A 26,413-nucleotide genomic window follows, 5' to 3' on the forward strand; every position below is an offset into this window, starting at 1 on the left:
ATGAAAGAGGATATTCTAAGGAGACATAGATAGTGCCCTATGCCTTTGTGAGTAGCCGGATTTCTTTAGCAAAATGAACTTAAATTAAGGTGGAAATTCAACAGGGTCTTTCTCTACATGGAAAGGAGTAGCAGCATTCTTAAATAATCATAGCCTAAGAAAAAAGGCAGATGATTACCAAACAAAAAAAGTTGTGATAAATGAATGAATGAACCCATTGGATTCATTGGCTGATCTTGCAGATGATTTAGCTATTATGAAGATTGTGCCATTGGTAAAACTATAGAGATGATTCCAGAGATTTCATCCTGGAATTCTATCCCAGGCAGGAATTCTACTTGCTTTGTTCTGGGTGATGAAGGAGAAAGAAAAAAAAAATAGAGAGAAAGAGAGGGAGGAGAAGTGATAGGGAAGAAGGAAGGGGGAAAGAAAGAAAGGAAGGAAGGAAGGAAGGAAGCAAGGAAGGAAGGAAGAAAGGAAGGAAGGAAGGAAGAAAAAAAGAAAGTAAGAAAAAGAAAGAAAGGAAGGAAGGAAAGAAGGAAGGAAGCAGAGAGGGAGGAAGAAAATAGAAAGGAAGAATGGACTAAAAGAAGGGAGGAAAGAAGGAAGAAAGAAAAAAGAAGGAAGTAAAGGATGGCAGAGAAGGGAGGAAAGAAAAAGAAACAAAGAAGGAGGGAGGAAGGGAAAGAGGAAGGAAGAAATAAAAAGAAAGAGAAAATGAAAATCTGTTATATAGCAGTAGTGCTTTATTATCCCTTTTTTATTTATTCACATTCATATCTGTGATTACTCGAAATGGTTCTTCCCAATAACTTGTCAGGCTCCCGACTGACCATTGGTAGTCTAATGCAATCCAGTCTTTAAGACCTATAGCCCAGTTATTGCCCTTCATCCTTTACTTCAGCAATATTTGTTAAGCATATGCCTATAGGGGCAGAGGATACTGTGCTGAATGTGGAGGAGATTTAAAATTAAAATAAGATATCTCTTTATCCTTGTCATATGAACCATCTCCAGTTCAGTATTAGCTGCTAAAAGTGATAAGTAGACAATTTGAATGTGATTTTTAAAAAGAAGAAGTTGAAAGAGAAGTTAGGTGGGGCAGTGAATGGAGCTCTAGACTTGGAGTCAGGAGGATATGGATTCATCTAGTTTCACACACAACTAGCTGTGTGACCTTAGGCAAGTCACAACCCCAATTGCCTCCTCTCCCCCCCAAAAATAAGAAGTTGAGAAAGAAAGTAGATAAACACTAATGGGGAAAATATCTACAAATAAAGGCATTACTCAGAAATAAAGGATTCTAGATTTGGAATAGGAAAAGAACAAATAAGTCCTTGAGTCTAAGCTCTTCATTTTACACATACAGAAGAAGAAGCCAAGCCAGGTTAAGTTATTACCTGAGGGTCATGTAAGTAATAAATGTCTATGATTGGATTCAAACCCAGGTCCTCTTGCCTTCAAGTACAACCCTCTAACCTATAAACCATGCTGCCTTACCTCCCACCATGTCTCATAGGACCCAAGCTTTGCCTCAAATAGCCCAACTCCCTCCTTTCCTCCTAACCCTTTTGTCATGGACATCTGATGGTTAGCAGCAAAGACACTTTGGGGAAGCTTGTGGATGTTCTGGTGATTGTTAAATATTCCAGACCTAATGCTCCCTGACTCCCATGAGTTGCTATTTTTCCCCTTAAACAGCTGCATGTCCTATATCCTTGAGAATGTCTATTGGTGGTTTATGCCATTTGGAAACCACATTGGAGAAAGCAAGAAACTCTGGCATTTGCCAAAAAAAAAAAAAAAAAAAAAAAAAAAGGCCACATAGGTTTTTTCATTTAACTATTAAACATCATTTGTCTTTAAGATCCTTTGGAGGGAGAAAGAAGGGATTTGTCCTTTCTAACTTAACATACTCTTTTTTTTTTTTTTTGAAGAGGGAACAATTATCTCATATTTTAGTGTGGACATTAACTACTTCCTTGGCTGTTAGTTGATGAAACTTAGTGATGGAAAATTGGAGATCTGTCCTTATGTGATGAATCATTGTGATGTCAAGGGAATTCTAAGAAGGGGAAAAACGGGTTGCCTCACTTCATCTGTCACTTTGCAAAAGGAGCGAATGTCTGAACTTCTCTTTTAAATCGCTAGGTACTTTGGGAATGGCAAGAATGACATGTCTGAAGAGGCTAGACTGATTCCCCATAAGTGAGGACCTCATCCATCATTTTTATACTGTTTCTTTATAGCGCAAACATCTTTGTCGAATCTCTATTTGTACTGACCCCTACGTTGCCTTGGCAGCTTAAAGGACCGCTGGCAATTTGGGGAAAATCATACACATATACATCAGTTGGATCATCACATAGCAGCAGGTACAATCTGGGGTCTTTCTTGTCCTTGTTTTAATCCTGAAAAATTCTCTTAAGTCATAAAAAAATAGTGTCCCCCCTCCCCCCATCAGGTACAGGCCAGAAATATATGTGACCATTGTCTTTAAAGATAAAGTATACATATTCTGTTTGTTCCCAAAGGACAGAACTACATGGCAGATTTGGGCACAATATAATTACAACATTTTTTCAATAACTGAATCATTTTAAGCCTCAGGAAAATACAAGGACTTCTAAGATTCAAATGATTCTCTCTTCTTTGGCTTTAGGGAGATCATTTTAAAGAAAAAGTTATGAGTTCAATCACAATTATTGACCCTAGTTAGGAAAATTACTAATATTTAGGCATATGTTGTATAACCCTCCAATTGCTACTAGGCCAGTCAGCCTAGCTAAAGCAACAAGGTAAGGTATCTTGAGAAAGAGAAAGGAGGTATTATGTGTTATACAGGCCAATCACTACTATTGTCTTAGCCACCATCTCCCCTTGGACTGGAGGCAGATAGGACCCAGAATAGAAGAGATTTTGGAATAGCATTCCACCAAATGGCTCAAAATCAAAAACAGTTACTGACTGAGGTTCGGACTATTTTGTTTTATTTTATAGCTTTTTCATTACCAGATATATGCATGGGTAATTTTTCAGCATTGACAATTGCAAAACCTTTTGTTCCAATTTTTCCCCTCCTTCCCCCTCCCAACTCCCCCAAATGGCATGTTGACCAATACATGTTAAATATGTTAAAGTATAAGTTAAATACAATATTGTTTAATATATAAATAAATAAGTTAAATACAAATACAATGTTGAGGGCTCAGACTATTGAGACATCTCAGGGTGGATTGTGGGACTATCTACAGCTGAGTTTTCCCTAGCATCGTCCTTGTCCCATCAATAAAAAATTCTGAAGAAGTATCTCATTGTTGAAATAACATTTTTGGAAAATTACGTAGCTCTCTCTTCTCTGTAGGAAAATGCAATTCACTTCATGGTTCTTTTTCTCCCAAATGGAGAGTAATATAGGGTCAATTAGGAGAAGATGGGGCTAGATTAACAGGATGCCAAAAGCTTTTGTTGTTTCAGTGAAGAATAAAAAGACAAACTCGTTCTTTGGCATTCTGTAGAACTGTGAACCTGCTGGAATGAATATTTTACTTTTTTGCTTCCTATTCCTCCTCTCTCCCTATAGACATAGGGACTTTGTATTTTTATTTTTATTGTTTTGTTTTCTAGGATCTCTGTTTTATTCATTCTGTGGTCAGACTTCTTGTGTTTTCATGGGTAAATGGACAATAGGATAATGTGAACAGAATTTGAGTTGTACCAAAAAAAGCATTCGAAGAAAACGTTAAATCTTCTAAAAGATATATTAAAAGATACTAGAACAATAAAGCAGACACTGAAGGTAAGCATTGAACCCTTAGGACCAAAATGGATGAGAAAGACAAAAATCTATTTTGCAGTATCCTTATATAGGGGGATTCCTTAGTCATATTAATATTTGGAGGCAGGTTGAATTAGACTTTATTGTTTTAAGATCTCTTTCCTACAACAGATCTTGTTTTATGCAATAGAAAGGTTCCTAAACAGATGCAAACACATAGATTTAGGGGTAAATTTAATTATACTGCCAATTTGCTTGGGAAGTGCACTGTTTAGCAAGGGTTCTTAATCATTCTTGTATTATGGACCCCTTTGGCAATCAGGCAAAAACCCTGGCATCCTTTTTAAGAATGTTTTTGAATAATTGAAGGAAATGCTAAATTTTTGTTAGAAGATAGTAAAAACAAAGATGCCATTTTTTTTTCCTATTCAGGTTCACAAGTCATCTGAAATCTAGCCACCGTCCCTTGGGGTTCAAGGACCCCAGGATTTAAAAGGAATCCAATGGAAAATAAATACAAAACATATTACCATCCTTTAGTTTATATTTTGAGTCTTTGCTATTTCAATTGATCTATGATTTTATGAATGTAATTATGTTCTCCAGTAATGGAGCTGGGAACTCATTTGTGTTTGCTATTCCTATCTTGCTTTTCCTATCTTGTTCATTTCATCTCTCCTGTAAATTTTCCACAAGGGGCCATTTCATGAACCAGGTGTCTTTGACTAGTTATCTTGGCATTATTATGTGGATACCAATGAAACATATGAACTCCAGTGATTATTCCTAGCTCTTGCTAAGTGATCCACTGACCTTTTTCAAGCTGAAACATTTCTGATACCATCCTTCTCCTACATAATTAATTCCTCATTTCTAATATGTTGAAGTCTGTTCACACACTCACTATGTGTCTCAATTGTCCTTTGGGTGATCCCTCAACTTTGATTTTTCAGAGACTGGTATTTCATGACACACACTCAATATCTTCTCAAAGATCACTGGTGTTAAAAAAAATGTGCCTTTGTTTCAGGGAGATATTTGAGGTCATTAAATGACCTGTGCAATTCCCCAAAGGCAAGGCAATCAATCAACAAGCATTTATTAACCTAACTTTAATTCTGTTCCTAATTCTAATCTATTTGCTGTATTTGTCCAAGATATATGTACTGATGGATGGGCTCTATGGGTTGTCCATCCAATCATATATCATAGCTCTAATAATAGACATATTTTTCCACTTGTCTTTTTCCTTTGAGGATGTTTAGAACCAAAGGGCCAACCTTACTTTATATGTTTTATAAATCTTGAAAAACATAGGCATTGGATCACAACATGTTCAATATATCAAATATTTTATCTCTGCTTATAAAGTGGAAATATAGCTGTCTTAAACTTTTCCCCAAATGTTGTTAAATCTAGGCAAACATGAATTGATCTGTGTTTTATCTGAATCTGTCCTATTTATGAGTTTTGGTATATATAATGTAAAACATTATATATAATTATAAAACATTATATATAAAATATTATATTTTGTATTTTTTATTTGAAAATTGAGGAATGTCAATTTCTTATCTGGAAGAATCAATTATTAACTGTGCCAAACCATTGGGCTTAGTTAGCCAAAGTTGCTCTTGAGTGGCTGCTGTGTGTATAGAGAGGCAAACATTGCTGAAGGGATAGAGCAGCTGAGGAGAAAGGGTGAATTTCTTGCAAGTTCTCTTTTCTTGAATTTGCGCAATTGAGATGTCTTTTTAAAAAAATATGTTGTAACTACTGTACCTAATAGGAACCAATGAATCATTTTGCCATTATGAAAATCCAACTAAAATTGTCACAGTTTTAAAAAATCATATTGACAACTATGTTTGTAGAATTGTGTAAGTTCTATGTGTCCTGCCTTTAAAAAAAAATTCTGTTTCTCTGCCTTTTAAAAAGTATGTGTGGTGGTGTGGAGGGACTGAGCTGGAAGAGAGAGAAAGTGGGAAAGAAAAGGAGAAGGAGATGAAGAGAAAAGGTGAAGAGAATGGAGAGAAGCAGAAAAAGAAGGGAAAGAGTGACAAGGGAGGAGAATGAGTTATAGGGAGAGAAAAAGATATAGAGAAAAAGAGAGAGAGTGAGATGAAGTAACTTAATATATTAGCTAAAGAGCTCGTGCCAAAGCCAGAAAAATCTAAAAGAAAGGTCAAATAACGAATAGTGGCTATTCCAAAGGTCTTAATACAATTTCAATCTATTAAAGCTTAAACTACACCAAGATTTTTGGGACTATACAGACATATTTGTGCATGTATATGTATATCTGGGTATACATATATTATATATAATATGTATTTATGTAGATGTATAGCTAATGTATTTATGTGGATCCTAGATGTAAATGTGCACATAGAGAGAGAAGCTACAGATATAGTTGCTAGAGAGAAATAAATAGCCAGATGATGATAAGCAGAAGATAGAGAGATAGATGGATAGATAGGTAAAGAGAGAGAGAGAGAGAGAGAGAGAGAGAGAGAGAGAGAGAAAGAGAGAGAGAGAGATGGATAAAGATGGATGGAGACAGGTAGAGAGTTAGTTAGCTAACTAGATGATGTAAACATTTTACACAAAACTTCTAGATTTCTAACAACAAAAGGAAAACGGCCTTTGGTTCCTGTGCAAGTACTCAGGATAGCATAATATTAAATATGTCAGAAAAACCTTTCCATCCAAAACATTAAAAACGTTCATACCCAAATTCCAAAACAGTTAAGTCCATTCTCCTTTCTCCAGGGGTTCAAACTGGCATTTCTTCAAGTGCTGTCTAGACTTATACTGTTATCCTATTATAAAACTCTTTTTTCTCAAAAGGGGAAAGTAATTTCAATCAATAAGAAATTGAAAGTCTTTGTCAGGGAGCTGAAACATTAATACAATTTGTATCACTGATAAAAAACAACATGGTCTGGGTTTGTTCTGCTCAACCAGTGGTACTCAGAGTATTACAAAGGGACATATAGGGGTTCCTGAGATCCTTTCAAAGGGTCTGTGAAGTTAAACTATTTTCATTTTAAACTTTAATTCTAATTTCTAATTTCATTTTAATTTCTAGTATGGTAAATATAGATAGAATTCACATAAAAGCTCTTTGGGGGAGAGTCCTTAATAATTTTAAAAGTATAAATTATCCTGAGAACAATTAGTCTGAGAACCTGCTGCTCTTCATTCTGACTCTTGTACATATTGCAGTTCACCTCCTCCATTTAGTTCAGGAATTTCTCCAAGGGAGCCAGAAACTCTGCTGTTGTCCCACTCTACCCACTCTGCTGCCATGTGAGAGATTATCTTGAAGAGATTCAGAGGCTCTTCGCTTTTTCAAAAGTTCTTATTTTAAAAAGTTTCTTTTTTTTAATGTACATTACTGATGAAGTTGCTTTGCCTTTCCTTGATTTGGGTCAGACCCTAATCAATCTTGCAAGATTTTAGTCTAGGATGGAGAAGTATATTATGTTCTTCTAAAGTTTGGATGGAGCCAGAAACTTTTGTTTAGATAACCCAAAGTTGGGAGTCTCGTACAGCTATGGGTGATCTGAGTAGAAATAATTTAACTGTGTTAGGGTCATTCAGTGCCACTGACCACCCATTGTTTTAATCGATATATAAAACTATAAGCACTACTACCATGATTATCTTTTGTCTAAGAGAGATAACTAAATGTCCATTCTTTTATTAATAATGTTCTGGCCTTATTAATTAAATGATTAAATTATTCAGAAACTATGTCTCTTAAACCTTTTTAAACATCACAGCTATCTTGGGTCAGGAATTATTTGTATGTTGGCCATTGCCATGTTATTTCTTGGAAAAAATGGCTCCCTGAATCAATCATAGAGATTCATTCCCCTTCAGGGAATAGGGTCTTCATGGACCCAAATTACTTTTTCTTCATCTGGCTATCCAGTTCTAATTCTCTAGGCTTCTTTGAAAGAAGAAGATAGCTCTGGTAAATTAACCAATAAATGTCATCATACTATCAACTAAACAACAAAAACCCAAGGCAGAGTAAGGAGCAGATTATTCATACTAAATCACAGAGATCACTTTGCCAAGAGAATTTTGCATATTTTAAAAAATATATTAATGTAAAAACCCATAACCACAAAGGGTTGAAGGGAGTACTTTTACATCTTTTCTAGGGAGATAATTAGAAAGCCAGGAGCCAACAGGACCCAGGACAATATCTCAACAGAATGTAAATCTGAAAAAAAAATATGGTAGGATTAATAAAAGACTCCATCGAATTCTTTTCCCAAATCCTCCAAACATGTTTAAGGGATGTCATAAAATAATTTCTGAAGAAACAGAATCTATAAAAAAAATGGAGTGGAATAATTTCCCAGCTAAAGAGAATATAGAAGAGTGATAGGAAAGGTCTGTTGCACCTGGGTGACCACAATCCAATGCAGGCTGCCCCAGCAAACTAGGAGTAGACATTGGGAGCCATTGAATCAGCAGTGAAAGCAGCTGCTTCTGGAGCTCTCAGCCTACAGATGGCGTGGGAGGAGTAACCAACTGACGGGAAGGACATTACAGGGATCTCTTTATTAGTATTCTTTACTGAGGCAGAACTCTGTTGTTTTCCCCACATTCAGATCTGGATCAAAGTGCTGTGGCAGTGCTAGGGCAAGGAGGAGCTCTAGTACACCAGAGTTTGAAGCCATAGTAGATCAGGGACCTTTCTCAGAGTTCCAAGGCACAAAAGAGTGCTTGTGATTGCTCACAGACAAAAGCACAGACTAGGAGAGTAGAAATCACACATCTCCCTAGATCATATCACCTTGGAAGAACTGAAAACTTATAGGTCTCTAAAAGTATGTCTGAAAACAACTACAAAATCTCTGAAGCTTGGGGAAGTAGACCCTTACTTTATAACCAAGATTAAAATTCAAGAAATGGACTAGGAAAATGCACAGAGAATAGAAAAAAAATTCTGACCCTAGAAATTTACTATGGTGACAAGGAAAATTAAAATATACACTCTGAAAAGGATAAGAAACACAAAACTCCTATGTCCAAAGTCTCCAAGAAAAAAATGTGTATTGTTCTTAGGACATGGAAGAGCTCAAAAAGGAAAAATTAGGAAAAGAAATGAAAGGGATGCAAAAAAAATCATGAAAGGAAGAGTCAATAGCTTGGTAAAGGAAGAAAATAACACTTTTAAAGCAGAGAAGGTCAAATGGTAAAAGAATTACAAAAAGCCAAGGAAGAGAAGAATACCCTAAAAAGGAGAATTGGCCAATGGGAAAAAAAAAAACAGGCATAAAAATTCTCTGAAGAAAAAAACATTCCTTAAAAGTTAGAATTGAATATATGCAAACTAATGACTATAAAAAATCAAGAAATAATAAAACAAAACCCTCCAAAATGAGAGGGGAAATTGGATACAATGTGAAATATCTCATTGGTAAAACAACTGACCTGGAAAATAGAAAGAGAGATAACCTAAAATTTATTGGCCTATTTGAAAACCATGATCAGAAAAAAGAGCCTAGACATCATCTCTCAAGAAACTATCAAGGAAAACTGCCCTGATATTCTAGAACCATAGGGTAAAATGAAAATTAAAAGAATCCACAGGCAACCTCCTAAAAGAGATCCCCAATTAAAAAATTCCAGAAATATTATAGCCAAACTCCAGAGCTCTGAGATCAAAGAGAAAATATTGCATGCACCCAGAAAGAAAATTCAAATATTATGGAGCCAGAGTTGGGATAATACGAGATTTAGCAGCTTCTACATCAAAGAATTAGAGGGCTTGGAATATGATATTCAGGCAGCAAAGGAGCTAGAAGTACAACCAAGAAACACTTACCCAGCAAAACTGAGTATAATCTTTGGGGGGTGGGTGAGAAGAAATGGATATTTAATGAAAGAGAAGACTTTAAGCATGCTTTATGAAAAGATCAGAGTTGAATAGAACATTTGACTTTCAAATACAAGCCTCAAGAGCAGCATAAAAAGGTAAACAGGAAAGGGAAATCATAAGAGACTTAATAATGTTAAACTGTTGACATTCCTACATGCGAAGATGATATTTCCTAAGAAGTATCCCCTAACTTCTAAGAACTTTCTCATAATTAGAGCAGTTAGAAGTATATATAGACAGAAGGCATAGGTGTGAGTTAAATATGAAGGATCATATCTAAAAAAGTAAAATTAAGGGTGAGAGAGGAATGTATTAGGAGAAAGAGAAAAGGAGAGACAGAGTGGAATAAATTATCTCACATAAAAGAGGCAAGAAAAAGCTTCTACAGTAGAGGGGGTAAATCAGTAGGCGAAGGCGAATGAGTGAGTCTTATTCTAATCAGAATTGGCTCAAAGAGAGAAGAACATACTTAATTGGGTATAGAAATCTATCTTACCCTACAGGAAACTAGAAGGGGAAGAGAACAAAAGAAAGGGAAGCAATGATAGAAGAAAGGGCAGACTGGGGAAAGAGGTAGTCAGAAAAAATGCATTTAAGGTGGGACAAGATGAAAGAAGAGAGAGGATAGAATAAATGGGGAGGGGAAATAGAATGGAGGAAAATACAGTTACCAATAGTAATTGTAAAAAAAAAATTGAAACACTTTTTTTCTGAGGAAGGCCTTATTTCTTTAACATATAGAAAAGTGAATCAGACTTATAAAAAGAGAACAATCCCTAATTGACAAATGATCAAATGTTGTAAACAGTTTTCAGATGAAATAATCAGTTAATAGCAACATGACCCTGATCTAGTCACCCAACCCTCTTTGCCTTAGTCCTTCTGTAAAATGAACTGAAGAAGGAAATGGCAAACCATTCCAGTACCTTGCCAAGAGGACTCCAAATGGGGTCATGAAGAATCAAATATAATTGAAATGAAACAACAACAATGAAATACTTAAAATGTACACACTTCTCCCCTCTATTATATAGAGCTTCCTTCAAAGCTCTGCTGAAATGCCACTTCTTGAGCCCCCCAGGAGAAAGCACCCTCACTAATGGAAATAATTTCTCATCTGTTTTGTAATTGTTGTTTTTCTGGGTACATGTGGTTTTTTTCCCCAGTAGAATGTAAGCTTGATGGCAGTCTGTCCTGTTTTGTCTTTGCACCCCCATGCCTGGCATATAGTAGGAAATGATTCAATGCTTATTGAATGCTGAATGAATGTTGGAACATCCATTTTCAATGAACCATAGCTTGAGTAGGGCTGGGTAGAACTCCAAAGTATTATATTTAACATATGGCTCAGAACCAAAGATTCAAGCCATTTTTGTAAATAAAACTCTTGAGTCTACAGAATTTTTAGAATCAGTGCTTCTCCAATCATTCAGTATTTTTCCAGCCTGTTGTAAAACTGCTACAGAAAGAGCTTTTATTGTGGTATTTTGACAACTCATTCTCTTTCATATGTCTCTACATTGTGATGTCAGGTGTACCTGAATTTAAAATAAAACATTAGAAATATTTTAGTAACGCTTAAAAATAAATTTAAGAATGATTGGAAAGTTTTCATTACAGGATGTAGAGTTGGAAGAGATCTCAGAGATCATTTAGTCTGATCTCTTCATTTACAAATGAGGAAACTGAGACTCAGAGGAGAAAATTACTTACTTATAGCTACTCAACAGTAGTAATGAAAGTTATTAAAGATGGCACAACATTGTTCATTAGAGAAGGATTGATCTTGACTAGATTTCAATATGCATGGTTAAATTGTGTTTATGTTTCTTTGAATCCATAATTTCCTCAAGAAATAGTAAAATCTGACTTCCATGTTTCTTTGGTCCTATGACATCATTTTTGTGAATGCTTTCTCTAAGCCATTCATGCTTTCTTATGCTGTGCAACTTGGTTCATATTCTTCCATTAATCCTCTATTGGAGGATCCAAGTACAGGGGAGGGGAAATAGATAGTGGTCCTTTCATTAGCTCCATTGACATTGAGTGGCTATCTATAGAGTAGATACCAGTAAAATTTATAGTTATGAAATTTGAATTTTTCCCTCCTTTATCCATTTCTCTACCTGTAGAGCCCATATGATTTAAACTATTAAATCATCTTTGATATTTTCCTGCAATAGCAAACCCCATAGGTGCCTGGAAAGAGTCTTCTATTAGTAAATGTTGTAAAAAGCTTTAGGGAATAATTGCTGCTCTATATGTAGAGGTATGTTTGCTTTTTGGAGCAAAATGATTAAATATCCATCAAGGTACCAGAAACATTACTCAGTTCAGCCTTAATTCCTTCCATAAATCAAAGAGTTTGGGTGATCTGAGAGAAGAGAAAGATATATATCCAAACTTATGAATAAACCTCACATCATTGCTAAGGCATGACCTATATACCCCATCTTTTTCTTTTTCTTTTTTTGGCTGAGGCAATTAGGCTTAAGTGACTTGCCCAGGATCACATAGCTAGGAAGTATTAAATGTCTGAGATTCGATTTGAACTTAGGTCTTCCTGACTTCAGAGTTGATGCTCTATGTACTGCGCTATGTACTAGCTGCTCTTATATATCCCAACTTCTTAAACTATAGGTTCTGACCTCATATGGGGTCTCATAACTGAATGTAGCAGTTATGAAATTATGGTTTATTATCAGGAAATATTTGATTTGTATACCTATTTTACATACCTTTATACCTAGGATTGTGTAAAATTTTCTTCGGCAAAAAAGGGACCCTGAATAGAAAAAGTTTAAGAAGCCTGACTATATGCCATATAGTAGTAAGCAGAAATAGGCTATAGGTTTCATCAAAAAAGAAAATGGAACCTTTATTTTATGTGTAATAAAACAAACTTTGATATTAACAACATAGATTCTGAAGTTACAATTTAAGACCTTTTTTTTGTTATTCCATATGAACCTGTTAATTTGCTCTTTCTAAAACATGGCAAAAGGTTTAGGACAGTATAGGACAATGGAAAGAGAGATGGACTTGAAGTTGGAAAGACTAGATTCTAACCCTTACTTCATTCTTTACTACCTGTATGAACTTAGTCAAACTTTTGTGAGCCTCAGTTTCCTCCTCTGTAAAATGAGTTAGTTGGACTAGATGGCCACTAAATTGGTCTAAATTGATAATCACCAAATCAGGCCATTTGTATGAAGGTGATTTGATGATGTTATTTAGTGTTTCAATAGATCCTACCACTGATATAGGGAAGTTTATAATGAAAACATAAGAATCCTAATCATTAAGAGAGATATTTTTAAGGGTTAGATATACATTATTTTGTTACAAAGGGCAGACCAAAAAGCAATGGATAGAAGTTAGAATTAGATAAATTTAAATTCAAATACTGGTATGACAAACAAACAAAACCTAGGTAATAATTTGTTGTCTGAATATGAAATTGATTGATTGGAAGGTTGTAGGGTCTCCATCAATGGAAGTCTCTATGCAAAGCTTGGATGACAATTTTCATCTTTATTATAGAAGAGATCTAACTCCATGACCATTGAGGTCTGTTCTAACTCTGAAATTCTGTGATTATTTCTTCTTTATTTGAGAGTTATCCCAATAATTTCATAATCTGAAATTAATAATGAAAATCTAAAAGGAAGCATGATGTAGTGAATAGAGAGGAATTGCATTGAAAAAGAGCTGCTTCATAAACCTCAGACATTTATTAGCTTGGTTATGGTACTCAAATCAATTAACATCTCCAAGTCTATTTTCTTAACTATAAAATGAAGACATTAAACTCAGTAGCCCCCAAGATCCTTTCCAACTCTGAATCACTATTCTATAAACTTTTTTCCTGATTTTATTCATTGATTCTATCAGGTAAGTGATTACATCTTTCATGCTGTAAGCATTTACTGATTATATACTGTATGCATGATATGGTATTACATAGTGCAGAGACAGAGAGTTGAGGTAAATACAGCCCTTAACTTCAAGCAAATTAGAAGATATCACGGGCAAAGTAAATGGTTACCTACATGACATGACTTGAGAAGAACCAGGAAATCCAACTTTGTGCAAAATATTTCTGCAATAAATATTGGTTTATAAGTCATTTGAAATTTCATAGTTAAGGTTATATTTTATGTAACCATATGTATATATTTATATAACCATATAATCATATACATATATGTCTTAAGATTTCATATTTCCTGGTTGTCCCTTGGTAAATTCAAATATCCTCAGGAAGGTAAACCATTAAGCTTTACTCAACCTTAATATCTTAGTAGGTATTAATTTAGGACATTGACATTCAAGTAACTCCTGAGCCTCAGTTTCCTCATCAGTATAATTAGAGGACTAGATTGGATGGTCTCTGATGCCTCTTATAACTCTAGATTTGTGACTCTTTCAATCTATGATATTAAGTGAGAAAGAATAGGGCACAAAACTTTTGATGTATAGTATTTGTAATGGCTTGGGGGTGGGGACTGGAGATGAAGGCAAAAATGTGAAGCTCTCATTTCTATAGAGATACCAAACTGGAGGGTAGAGGTATAAAGAGGACTTTGGGCACTCAAGAGGAAGAATTAAGCACTGTGAGCCTGGAAGAGGTGATGCCATAGGGATAGAAGACTAGGAAGGTCCAAAACTTTGTCCCCCATTACATTTTTGTCTAAGACTGGATGGTGTTAGATCGCTGAACCCAGAAGAAGGCCCCCACTATTGCTTATTCCTACAGATTGTTTAAAGAGGAAACATTCTAACCAGCTGTTAGAAGTTCTCTATCTGTTCTGATGATCAGGGAAATTAGGGACAAGCAGTTGGCAAAACACAGAGGGGAGGTGGGGAAAGTGTTACCTCTTGCACTGAGAGGTAACAAATGCATTTGCTTAGTTTATTTCTGGAAATATTTTTTTCAAAAACATGGGAGAAATCCAGGCATCCCTCATAACCTATGTGAAAAATAACAATAAATACCAAAGTTCTGAAATTGATTCTCTTTTAAAGTATAATAAAAATTAGATTCTTGTTGAATGTGAAAGGTTGGGGGTGGGGGTGACTAAACAGCTCCAGATATAGATTTGAACAAGCTAATGATAATCCATCTACCACAGGGCTTTCTCCGTTTGTGCTTGGTATCCCTACATGAAATGTAATTTACAATGCCAGCAGTTTTCTTTACACAGTAATAATTTAACTCACTCACTGTGGCTTTCTCCATTATCTGATTGATTGGCTAGACCTCACTTTTTAAAAAATGTCATAAGACTATTAGGGCTCAAAGAATTGGAGGTAGAAAAAATTCTACAGCCCATCCAGTCCAACTTCATTTTACCATAAAAAGAGGCTCAGAGATATGGTATGATGGAAGAACTGATTCTTGGTGGTGTCAGCCTTGGTGAAGATTGTTAAGGAGTCATTATTAGAATTATAGATTCACACTCTCAATGGGCTAATTTCTGCCCTGAAACCCTAGAAATATTTTGAGATCTCATGTTTGCATCAATTTTTAGGAAAAACAAATAATAATAAACAAATTTATTGAGAGTTGAAGTGTCTTTCTGAGCATGAAAGAATAAACTGTCTTCTATATTTTGATCTATGCTGGGCTTATCTCTAGTTGCAACAGAAGGCCTTTCCTCACATATCCAAGTATTCAAGCTGCTTTTTTTTTTAATGATATAGAAATGTATTTATTTATTTATTTGTTGTTGAGGCACTTAGGGTTAAGTGACTTGCCCAGGGTCACACAGCTAGGAAGTGTTAAATGTCTTAACACTTTGAATGATTGATAACTTTTCTTCTAAAGTCACCAAGTAGAGAGCAGCTACTATCAGGACTATTGGAATTGCTTCCAGATTTATCTTCTGAATTTAGTCTATCTGGGTGAGGCTTTGCCTAAGGAGTACAATACCACAGAGGTTCTGATTTGAGAGTAGAGGAAAATTAATGGAGGTTACTATATATATATATATATATATATATATATATATATCATTAGTAAAATGAGAGGACTGGATTGAATAGTCTTTGATGTCCCTTACAGATTTGTGATACTTTCTTCCTATGATACTAACCAAGAAAGAATAGGGCACAAAAATTATAATGTATAATTGTTTGTAAGTGTAATTTTAATATTTAATTTAATATTTAACATTGTACTAGCTTGAGTGTTGTCACCATCAAAGAAATTTAGCAAATGCCTTTCTTCTGGAATGCAATGGTCTTGGAATGCATTTTACATAAAGAACATGAATATTTTGGTTTCAAGAGAAGAAGGAATATTTTTAAATGAGGATAGACAAAAGGACTAGCTTTTGTAAGATAGAAGTTGATTTAATGTGGACATTGAGTGGGATACTGAAAAAAAGGATTGTGATAAATGAAGAATTATGGGGCTGTAATTTGCTTGCCTAGGTCCTTAGACCTGATAGTGTTGCCAGGTTGTAGCCAGGACCATTTTCCCTTCCTTTCTTTCTCTTTGGTAATTTCATCTAAAGTTTCATACAACATGGGGTTGATCTAGAAGCAGGTGAGCTAGATTGGTCTTTTAAGAAAGGACTTGTTTTGGTTCTGTTGTTGTTGCTTGAAGTATAAAGAGGCTTAGTCTATAGTAGATGATTTTTTTCTTGCTTTTCAAATATTTTATTTATTTTATTAAAAAATTCCCAATCACAATGCAATATTTCAACATTTATTTTTAAAATTTTTGATTTTCAAATTCTCTTACTCTCTCCCCTCTTCTACCCCTTGAGAAGCTATATGATATTAATTATACATGTGAAAGCATGAATTTCTATATTAACCATATTGCAAAGGAAAACATACACCCAAATAAAGAAAATAAAGTTAAAAATAAAGTATGTTTCCATCTTCACTAAAAGTTCATCAGTTCTCTATTTGGAGATGGATAGAATTTTTCATCATGGGTCCTTTGAAATTGCCTTTGATCATTATCTTGAAACAAGTAGCCAAGTCTCCCATGATTGGTCATCCTTATAATATTGCTCTTACTATGTTCAATATTCTCTTGGTTCTATTCTCTTTGCTTCGTGTCAGTTTATGCATGTCTTCCCAGGCTTTTCTCAAATCATCCTGCTCATCATTTGTTATAGTCCAATTCCATCACAATCATATGCCACAACTTGTTCAGCCATTCTCTAATCGATGGACATCTCAATTTCCAATTCTTTACCACCAAAAAGAGCTGCTATAGATATTTTTTTGTACAAATGAGTCCTTTTCCCTTTCCTTTGATTTCTTTGGAATAAATTACAACAAATGTTTTTAAACTGGCCTCTGTGAATTTGTGTGTTTTTAATATTTTGTAGTCATTTAAATAGACTTAATTTCCCTTGTAATTCTATATATTTTATGCATTAATAAAACATTGTTCTAAGATCCATAGGCTGTGACAGACTGATAAAAGTCTGTCACACACACACACACACACACACACACACAAATATGTGCCCTAAAATGTCTCAAAAACTTCGTATAAGCATTTGTAGCCTAGGTGCCATATTGAAAATGGATAGGACACTGCTCTTGAAGTTGAGAAAACACAGCTTCAAATCTTACTTCAGATAATTGTTGTTGTATAAGCCTAAGCAAGCCAGTTAGTCTCTCTCTGCCTGTTTTTTGATTTGTTAACAAAGGGGGAGGGAGTCTGAAAAATGACCTCAAAGATACTATCCATAGTAAATCTATAATCCTGAGCCTTTTCCGGAGGATATCACTAGCATTTTATTTTAACTATATCTTTTAAATTAATTTACTTTCATTCTTTAATAGTAAAATAATTTTAATTGGATTTTACATTCTGCCCATTGTGTTTTTGGGGCTGGACCAAAATATATTCTTAGAGGACAAGTCTATATTTTTGCTTTGCCATTGTGGAATAGCATGTAAAAATAAGCTGTATTCACACCTGTGCATAAATGTTGTTAAAATATTCATATAAACACAACACAGAAGGTACTAAAAATGTAAGCATTTTACTTTTAATCTCAATTATTAATGGAAAAAAAAAAGGTGACATTTTGCTCTGTTGACCTCTGTTGCATCCAGTTTGATTTGAAAACTCAAAGGAAGTGGGAATCCAGAGAGGGGGAAAAAAACTCTGTAGCCAGAAGATAACATTAATAACAATAATAGATAATATTAATAGAATAAATGGAAAATTCTAATTATTGCTTTGCCTATACATGTGACTTTCAAAAGCATTTCAGAAGAGTTCTGACCATCACAGAATAAAAACCTCATTGTTGGAAAGGATGATAGAAGATATACACCCCAAAATGAATGCACTCTTTTCTCATCTCCACCCTTCAGAATCACCTTCCCTATGTTCCTCCTCAGTTTTCCTCATCCTATCTTATCTGTGCTGTACTGATCTCTGTCATAGTTGGGAAGGCAATGAGAGAAAGTCGATAGAGTGCTCATTTCAGATTTGGGAATATCCAAATTCAAGTCCTAACTCAATCACACTGGTTATATGACCCTGGAAAAAATCATTCAATCTCCCAGTGCCTAAGGCAATTCTCTAAGACTTGAAGTTGTAGAATGGGTGGCAACCTTTGTTAGTGGAAGGAATTTCTTTATGAGTTCCCTTTACCAATGAAATCATGGGTCTGATTAACAATATTATTTGTCTATATGTTTTATACACTCATAAGAAATTTAATTTCTTTGAAATCTAGGGCTATTTCTTTTTGAGTGTTTATATTTTAAGTGCCTACATAGAATAGTGCTTTTTTTTTTTTTTTTTAACATAATGGGTATGTGATAAAGGTTGGATTGAATTGAAATAGTAATCTACTTTTCATTAGTTATCTATGTAAAGTGAGGCATTTTCAGTGATGCTCAAAATTCTATGTCTCAGATGACCATGATTCTACTGGACTGAGTAAGCCAATTATGGCTGAATGGTATCTCAAATTCTATAATGGTTCTCCCAGTCAACTAAAGCACTAAAGTTTTGTTCTTCCTCTTCTACTCTTCTGCTCACTTCTCCCTACCTATTACAATATGAATTTCAAAAGGAAGAATCCCCTTGTGAAAGATAAATCCCACTTCGAATTCAGGCAGTTATATCCTTGAAATGTCATTGTGACATTTCAGTATTTTTAGTTGCAATCAATAAACATGAGAACTTACTAAACTCACTTCATGCTAGAAGATAACAAAGTTGTTCAAGGTACACACTGTCTGGGAGACATCTTGTGTTTTGGTTATCTTGCTCTGCTATCTGAGGTGCTGGGTTTATTCTGAAGCAGAAGAAGTACTCTTCTGAACCAAGAGGCTGATACAATATGGTCATAACAGCAAGATCCAGCCCATCCTCCAACTTGTCTCATTTCAGAAGATACCCTTGAAGGCTACTTTGGTGGGGAATGTCATCCGGAGGATTACTACTAGGTAGAACTAGCTTTCCTTGTCTCCTTGCTCTACTCTACTCTTGTTCTACTCTAAATTCCTACTCTTATTTCTATTCCTAGATGGACTTAGAACTAACCAAACAGAAGTATGTCAATTATCAGCATATATGCCATATTGGCAGGTACAGTGAAGAGTATGATATTGCTACAGCCCACTAGTTCTCATTATATAACTTATAGTCAAACATGATAATGTGTTCCACTCTGAGCAATGGCTATATATGATACAGCTATTTAGAACTGGACATTGGTTTCTTTGAGTTACCATTCATGGGGCAGGAGAAGGGACCGAGGGAGAGAGAGGGTCCTTAGCAAAAAGAAAGAAAATAAAACAACTCTTTAAAGTTCCTGAGTACTCCAAGATTTTTATGAAATCACATACAGATAGGATGATATAAAATGAATAGGTGAAGTCCCATCAATGATCAAAAAAGCAAAAATATTTGTATTTGGGATTTAGGAAACTGGCAAGTCTAGGTATTTGGAGAACTATTTTAACCTGCTGTTCATCATGAAAAATGACGCAGTCAGCAAAGTCCCCCACTGATTTCAGTGACCATTATTATGCAAAGAGGGAAAGAGAGAGAGAGAGAGAGAGAGAGAGAGAGAGAGAGAGAGAGAGAGAGAGAGAGAGAGAGAGACAGAGAGACAGAGAGACAGAGACAGAGGGACAGAGAGCAGAGGGAGACAGAGACTGAGAAAGGGAGAAGGAAGGAGGGAGGAAAGGATAGAGGGAGAAAGACAGAGACAGACAGACAGAGACAGAGACAGAAAGAGGGAGAGGGAGGGAGAGAGGGAGAAAGAGAAAGAGAGGGAAAGGGAGAAAGAAAAAGAAAGTAGAGAGAAAGGTAGGGAGAGAGGGAGAGGTAAGGGGAGAGAGAGAGAGAGAGAGAGAGACAGATAGACAGACATAGAGACAGAGACAGGGAAACAGAAACAGAGACAGTGACAGAAATAGAGAAAGCCAGAAAGAGAGCCAGAGAAATAGAAGAGAGAGATATATAGAGACAGGGAGATAGAGACAAAGCCACAGTATGAGACAAACACAGGAAAACAGAGACATAGAAACCGAGATACAGCAGTGAGAAATATAGATAGATAGATGGACAAATACACACACACACACACACACACACACACACACACACACACACAGAGGTTTTTTTTTTCTCCCAATGGTCTTTGTTATCACTAATGTTATGCAGTCTGGCATAGTATACTCGACAATATCAAATGAGATAGTATCATATAAAAGTAACAAATGATAGAAAGCATTTCATGATTTGTCCAGAAAAAAATAAATTACATCAAGTGATCTGAGGCAACCTGACTTTATTAGACTCTTAGCTTCAGTGTACATTATAATTTTGCCCCAATAGAGAGTTTTGTGTTATTGTTTTGTTTTGTTTTTTACAAAATGGATGGCTTTGAGAAAGGAGACCCCATCCTTTTCAATTACATATGATTTATGAACTGTTTAAACTCTTTCCCAAAGCCTGCCTTCCCAAATTCTAGCCTATCAGATAAACACTGCACACAAATACTGCTTGCTTGCAAAATCTTAGTCTTGGGTGACTATGTACTGAGTGGAAGGAGCATTGAAGAGCCCAAAGAGCTGTTAATGACAAATGTCTACTGCATTTCCTGATATTAGAGAACAAAAAGAAGATTTGAGAGAAATATGAGGCCCATTGAACAAGAATTCTTTTCTTTCCATTAATGGAAATGATTGCTATCCTTTTAGATCTTTTCTTTTTAAAATAAAGGAGGGGTTTTTTTTTTCCTTCTCCTCTTCATTCTTTCTTTCTAGTTGTGGTCTGCTGTCCTGAAGTAACATTCTGAGGGGATTTCAAACCAGAGTGAATTATAGAAAACAAACTCTTGAAGTTCCCAAGCCCACAGTTTTCTCATAAGCCAAGAAGGGAATGGGGGTAGGGTAAGAAGATAGGGGGAGGGAAATCTTTCCTTATCCCATTCCCACCTTTTTTAAAGTAAATTTCCTTTTAAAATCTGAAGAAATCATCATTCAGCCATTAGCTGTCAAGGAGAGGAAGATTATCATCTTTCAAAATAACAACAGTGTCGAATTTAAGTAGAAAGAGTAAACATTTTGTTCTAGAAACCTATCAAATACAGTCAAGTCTTTCTTGAAGAACTACAAAAGTTTTTTTGGAAATTGTTCATCTGTTAGTCTAGACTTAGAAGAAGGCTTCATAAAACTTCTTTTTAATGAGATAGATTCTCTTCCCATGCAACTCTATATTCCCCAAATTATAAAGTTAAAAACAATTTAAATTGAGGATGACTACCCTCCCCAGGAACAACTCCCCTTCCTAGATAGAATTTGATTCTAAATATTGATTTCTATTTGGATATTTTAATGAACAAATTCCAACGAGGGCTTCAGTAAAGGAAAACCTGATTCTTCCATTCCTATAAGCCAAAGGGCTGGCATCTGGTGCCCAATGAGAAAAAGGATGTGAGATAGGAGGTGACTGGTGATTCTGCATGGCGTAAAACCTGAATGTCAGTAACATAAACTATTTTATTTAACTCAGGAAGTCCTTTTGACCTGTCTCTTCTTGATCCTGAAGCATAGGTTATTAAACTTTGGAAATTGATTTTGCATGTTTGGGGTTCTCCTTCCTCATCCCAAATTCCTCCTCTCTCAAATCAACAATGGAGATCATTTACAGTATTAGGGTGTTGGCTCACAAGAGGCCTACTCGGTGACTTTTCCCCTGAGATGGTGAGAGTGTCTGGGAATTCTGAGAGTTGAGTGAGTAACATCCCCCTGGTAGACACATGAGGTCAGCTTTAAATTCCAAATCTTTGCCACCAGAGGCGAGGTGTGGGTGGATGGACAGGGAGGCAGTATGACTATTGGAATACACAAGAGAAGAAAGCTCACTGGGCCAAAATTAGAATCTGTCCAACATCTCTGAGGGAGGCTTCTCTAAATCTGAGGGCTCACTTGGTGTTCTAGTGAGTGGCTTCTGGGCCAAAACTCTGTTCTTGTTTTTAGGGGGGAAAGCTTCAAAGACTTATTTTAGAAAGGCTCAGAAGTTTCTTTGGTTATCAAATAAATGTTAACCAAACAACATTTTAATGGATTTTTAAATATATGTGAATTAAAAGCACATGGATTCATTTTACCTAGGACTGTTCACAAAGTTTGTGAACAGACTTTAGCTCTTGGGGAGAGAGAGGGGAGAAAGAGGGCTTGGTAATCAGCATTAAGTGATTTGCCCAGGGTCACACAGCTAACCTAGTATTAAATGTTTGAGCCTGAATTTGAACTCAGGTCCTCTAGGGCGAATGCTCTATCCACTGTACCACCTAAACACCCAAACAAACTTTAGCTATTACAGCAAAAAGTCTGCCCCCCCTTTTTTTTTGTAGTCACTATTGTATGCCTTTGCTAATAAATTCTCCAGATTAGAAGGGTCATATTTACCTCATGTGGATTGGTGAGAAGGCATTCTGTGATTTTTATCTTTTCTATGAAGGGATGATAACCTGATGCCTCATTGAACAGTAATCAGTTTGATTGAATTCAACAGACATGTATTAAGTTTCCAGGCAAGAAAAATACAGATCACTAATCAGCCTCGGTGTCAAGAAGACCTAGGTTTAAGTGCTGCCTGTGACATCTTAGTCTATACCCTTGAGCAAATGTACTTAACTATTATTAACTGACTCAGGTCACTAAGACCATAACTTCACAGAACAGTTTCTGATCTACTCTGATAAAGGAAGTTCCATACCATTTTCTATTAAAAAAATAATAAAATCAGAGGCTATAGTGTCCTTCCACTCCCCCAATATGTTAAGCACTAGTAGATTTGGGGGATAAATATAAAGACAAAAATGAAATAGTCGCTCTCCTCAAAGGGTTTATATTTTACCCAGAGGTGGGGGGCAATATGTGTACAGTTAAGTAAATTCAAAATGTAGACAAAATAACAAAGAAATTGTTGGGATTGGGGAAGAGGGTTTACAAGAAAGGCCCCTGGGGCTGAGGTTGGAAGAAAACTAAGGCTTCTGATTTTTTTCCCTGAGGCAATTGAGGTTAAGTAACTTGCCCAGGATCACACAGTTAGGCAGTATTAAGTGTCTGAGGCCAGATTTGTACTCAGGTTCTCCTGACTTTAGGGCTGGTGCTCTATCCACTGCACCACCTAGCTGCCCCAGGGTTCTTACCTTTTAAGGAAGAACCTTTTCAAGGTTTATTCCAAAGATGAAGGACAGTATGTGTAAAGTGGTGTCCTGCAAAGAACATAGGACTATCTAGAGTGTATTTTCATTAGCTTTAAACCACAAACAAAGGGTGGTTGTAATTTATTCTAGAGACAATTGGGAGCCCATAAAGCTTCTTGAGAAGGAGAGTGACATGGTCAGATTCCTGTTTTAGCATATGCACCTTGGCAGCTCTCTGGAAGATATATTAAAGAAGAAGCTAGAGGCATGGAGATAAATAGGAATTAACACTTAGGTCTTTCACAAAAGTGTTATATGAAGGAAAAATACTGGTGGAATAATGGAGAGGGAGCTAGTGAGTGTTAATATGAAGGCAGTTATCTTCTTAGCCCTTCAAATAGATGGGCTGTCTTCCACTTTAGAATGTAAGCTCCTTGAAGGCAGGGACTGTTTCATTTTTATCTCCAGAACTTAGGACAACTCCTGAAACATGGTAGATTCTAATAAATGCTCGAGAATTAAAAGAATGAGTTAGTATACATATCCCCTCCCCCCCACCTCCTGGCAAAATGTAAGTCCATTGAAGACAGCAACTGTTTCAATTTTGTTTTTGTATCTATCCTCAATATCTACTGTTGTGCTTGACATAATGGAGTGGAGGAGACTAGGGCTTCTTGTTTTATTGATATAGGAAACTGGTATGAAACTCCCTTCACTAGAGAGGGAGAGGCAACGAGATGGGGGGAATGTTAGGGTGGTCAAGGATGAAATTGATCTGCAGTAAATTTGACTTCTCTCCTCTCTTTACTCATTTACTTTGACCAGAACCAAGATTAGGATGGTAAATGGATTCCAGAGGAGATAGACAAACACACTTCAGTAAACATCCTTGATTCCTGGGCAGTCTCCAGGTAGACTGGATACTTAACTTACCTTGTGATAATGAATCACCATTATTACCCAGTTTAAATAAAGTGCCCTGGAGAAAGCAGATGAGAATCTTTTGGGGAAAGGAGGAAGAACAGTACAATCGTTTCTGCTGGAGTGGTTTATTTGGTCACTGGATTTATTGATTTCATGCTCTGCAGAAATCACCAGATGCAGCTACGCTACAGAGATAACGTGGAATTATTCACCTGTGGTTTCTTCCCTAGGACTTCATATTTTACTCAAAAGGACTTCAAATTCGACAATTTTCTGTCACATGGAATTTTAAACATGACCACTGAAAACTATTTGGATGTTTTTCTTTCAAGTATTTCTGGTTGAGGTTGAATGCTTCTTCAATTAAGATTTAGTTAGCTAGATAAAGAAAATTGATCTCTGGCATAGATTCAAAGAAAAAAAATTATCAACTTCCTTTTCATCTCCTTTCCCTTACTCTCTACCCCTGATCAGCCAGCATTGAATAACTCTAGAGTAGTAGTCAAAAGACTAGGCTTTTTCTGCCTGTAAAAAATTGTAATCACTATTCTTTTATTTTTAATTTATAGAATAAAATAAGCATTTCCATAAAATATTTATTTTCTGCCCTGCTAAAATTAAAACATTCTTCTTTAATATTTATTATGCAAATTACATTGACCCCAATATTTTAAATATATGTGTATGTATGTGTATGTATGTATACAGACATGTGTATGTATGTATGCATCAGCTCAATAGAGTCATGCTTTGCTCTATCAATTTTCTCTTTAGATCTATATACATAGATTTTCAGTTTTTATAATACCATTACTATTAACTAGTTAGATGACTTAGAACAAATCATTTTATTGCCTTGGCCCTTAGTTTCCCTCTCTGTAAAAAGAGGATGTTGGCTACGTGATTTCTAAAGATACCAGCAAGCACTGACACTATAATTTTCTGATTCTTGGTGCCCCAGAGTCTGTGAAGTGGCTCCTTGGGGTACAGTGGCATTCCTTTTTGTCTCATTTTTCATTTCCAAACCCACAAAAGGGAAATTATCTAATGACTTTAGAGTGGAAGTTTGAAAGGTCCTATAGCATTTTAAGTATTTTTAAAAACAACTTCGGGTTACTACATATTACTGGAACTGGAATTTATAAAAGGGATTAAAACATTCCTATCTCCATTTGGGCTCTGCTTCCTTAGCTCTCCAGGGCAGGGGGATGATGAATGAGTTAATATTTGCTCAGCTCTGTGATGAAAAGGACTGTCTTAACTCCTTGGGCTTATATGGCTTCACTCTCTCTCCTGCAGAGAATATTAAAGGTAAGAAGAGGAATGGAGAAACAGCTCAAGGCTTGAAGGTTCTCCTTCCTGATAACTCTGGAAGATGATGAGATCAATTTACCTGCTCATGGATAACAGTAATCACCCACACTCTCATTCCTAATCAACCACAAAGTCTGGAGTAAGTAAAATGGGTAAACAAATGAACCGGGCCTTTGACTCACATCCCTTGCAGCACCCTAATTTTTGACAATTTCTCATTGCCCAGTGTCATTAATTATAATTGCATTTATATAGGACATTAAAGTTTGCATATATAATCTCACTTGATTCTGTGAATCAAGGTCTGTGAAATAGATGCTACTATTGTTCCTATTTTACAGATAAGGAAATTGAAGCTAAGAGCAGGTCAAGTGACTTGTCAAAAGTCACACAGCTATTAAGAGATTTGTTTAAGGTCACATAGTCACTTGACTCTTCCCAGACTGGTGGGATAGAAAGACTAAAGCTACTCTAAACAAACTAAAACAAACCTGAAAGCATGGAAATATTTTCTATTTCCTCCTGTGTGTGTGTGACTAAAGCACAATGATGTCCTAATTTTCCTCCCTCTTTCTTTCCTTTTTTTCTCGATCAGGGCGAGGAAGCAGAAAGCAAAAGCCTTCTGGTCTTAACTGTAGGGAGCATTCTACGTCCAGGGTAATTTGCAGTCTTTCTGTTGCTGCTTCTGTTGCTAGCTCTTGGGAAGACAGTGAACTAGAGGCCTCATAGCCTAAGCAAGAATTCCACTCTGTTTTTGAGTTTCTTTCTCCCTTCTTCTCTCCTTCCCTCCCTCCCTTTCTATCTCCCTCCTTCCCCCCACCTTCCTTTGTT

The 26,413-nt window shown here is 35.8% G+C and overlaps 1 long non-coding RNA gene across 1 annotated transcript in view; it reads left to right on the forward strand.

The window, feature by feature from the left end:
• The window catches only part of LOC127553138 (uncharacterized), a 60,499-nt gene extending 34,784 nt beyond the window's left edge, over positions 1-25,715 (forward strand). Inside the window, exon 3 of the long non-coding RNA XR_007951683.1 lies at positions 25,568-25,715. This is a non-coding gene — a long non-coding RNA (uncharacterized LOC127553138). The remainder of the gene's footprint in view (positions 1-25,567) is intronic.
• The last annotated feature ends 698 nt before the right edge of the window (positions 25,716-26,413 follow it).

Source organism: Antechinus flavipes, chromosome 3, assembly GCF_016432865.1.
Source record: "Antechinus flavipes isolate AdamAnt ecotype Samford, QLD, Australia chromosome 3, AdamAnt_v2, whole genome shotgun sequence".
NCBI classification, from domain to species: Eukaryota; Metazoa; Chordata; class Mammalia; order Dasyuromorphia; family Dasyuridae; genus Antechinus; species Antechinus flavipes.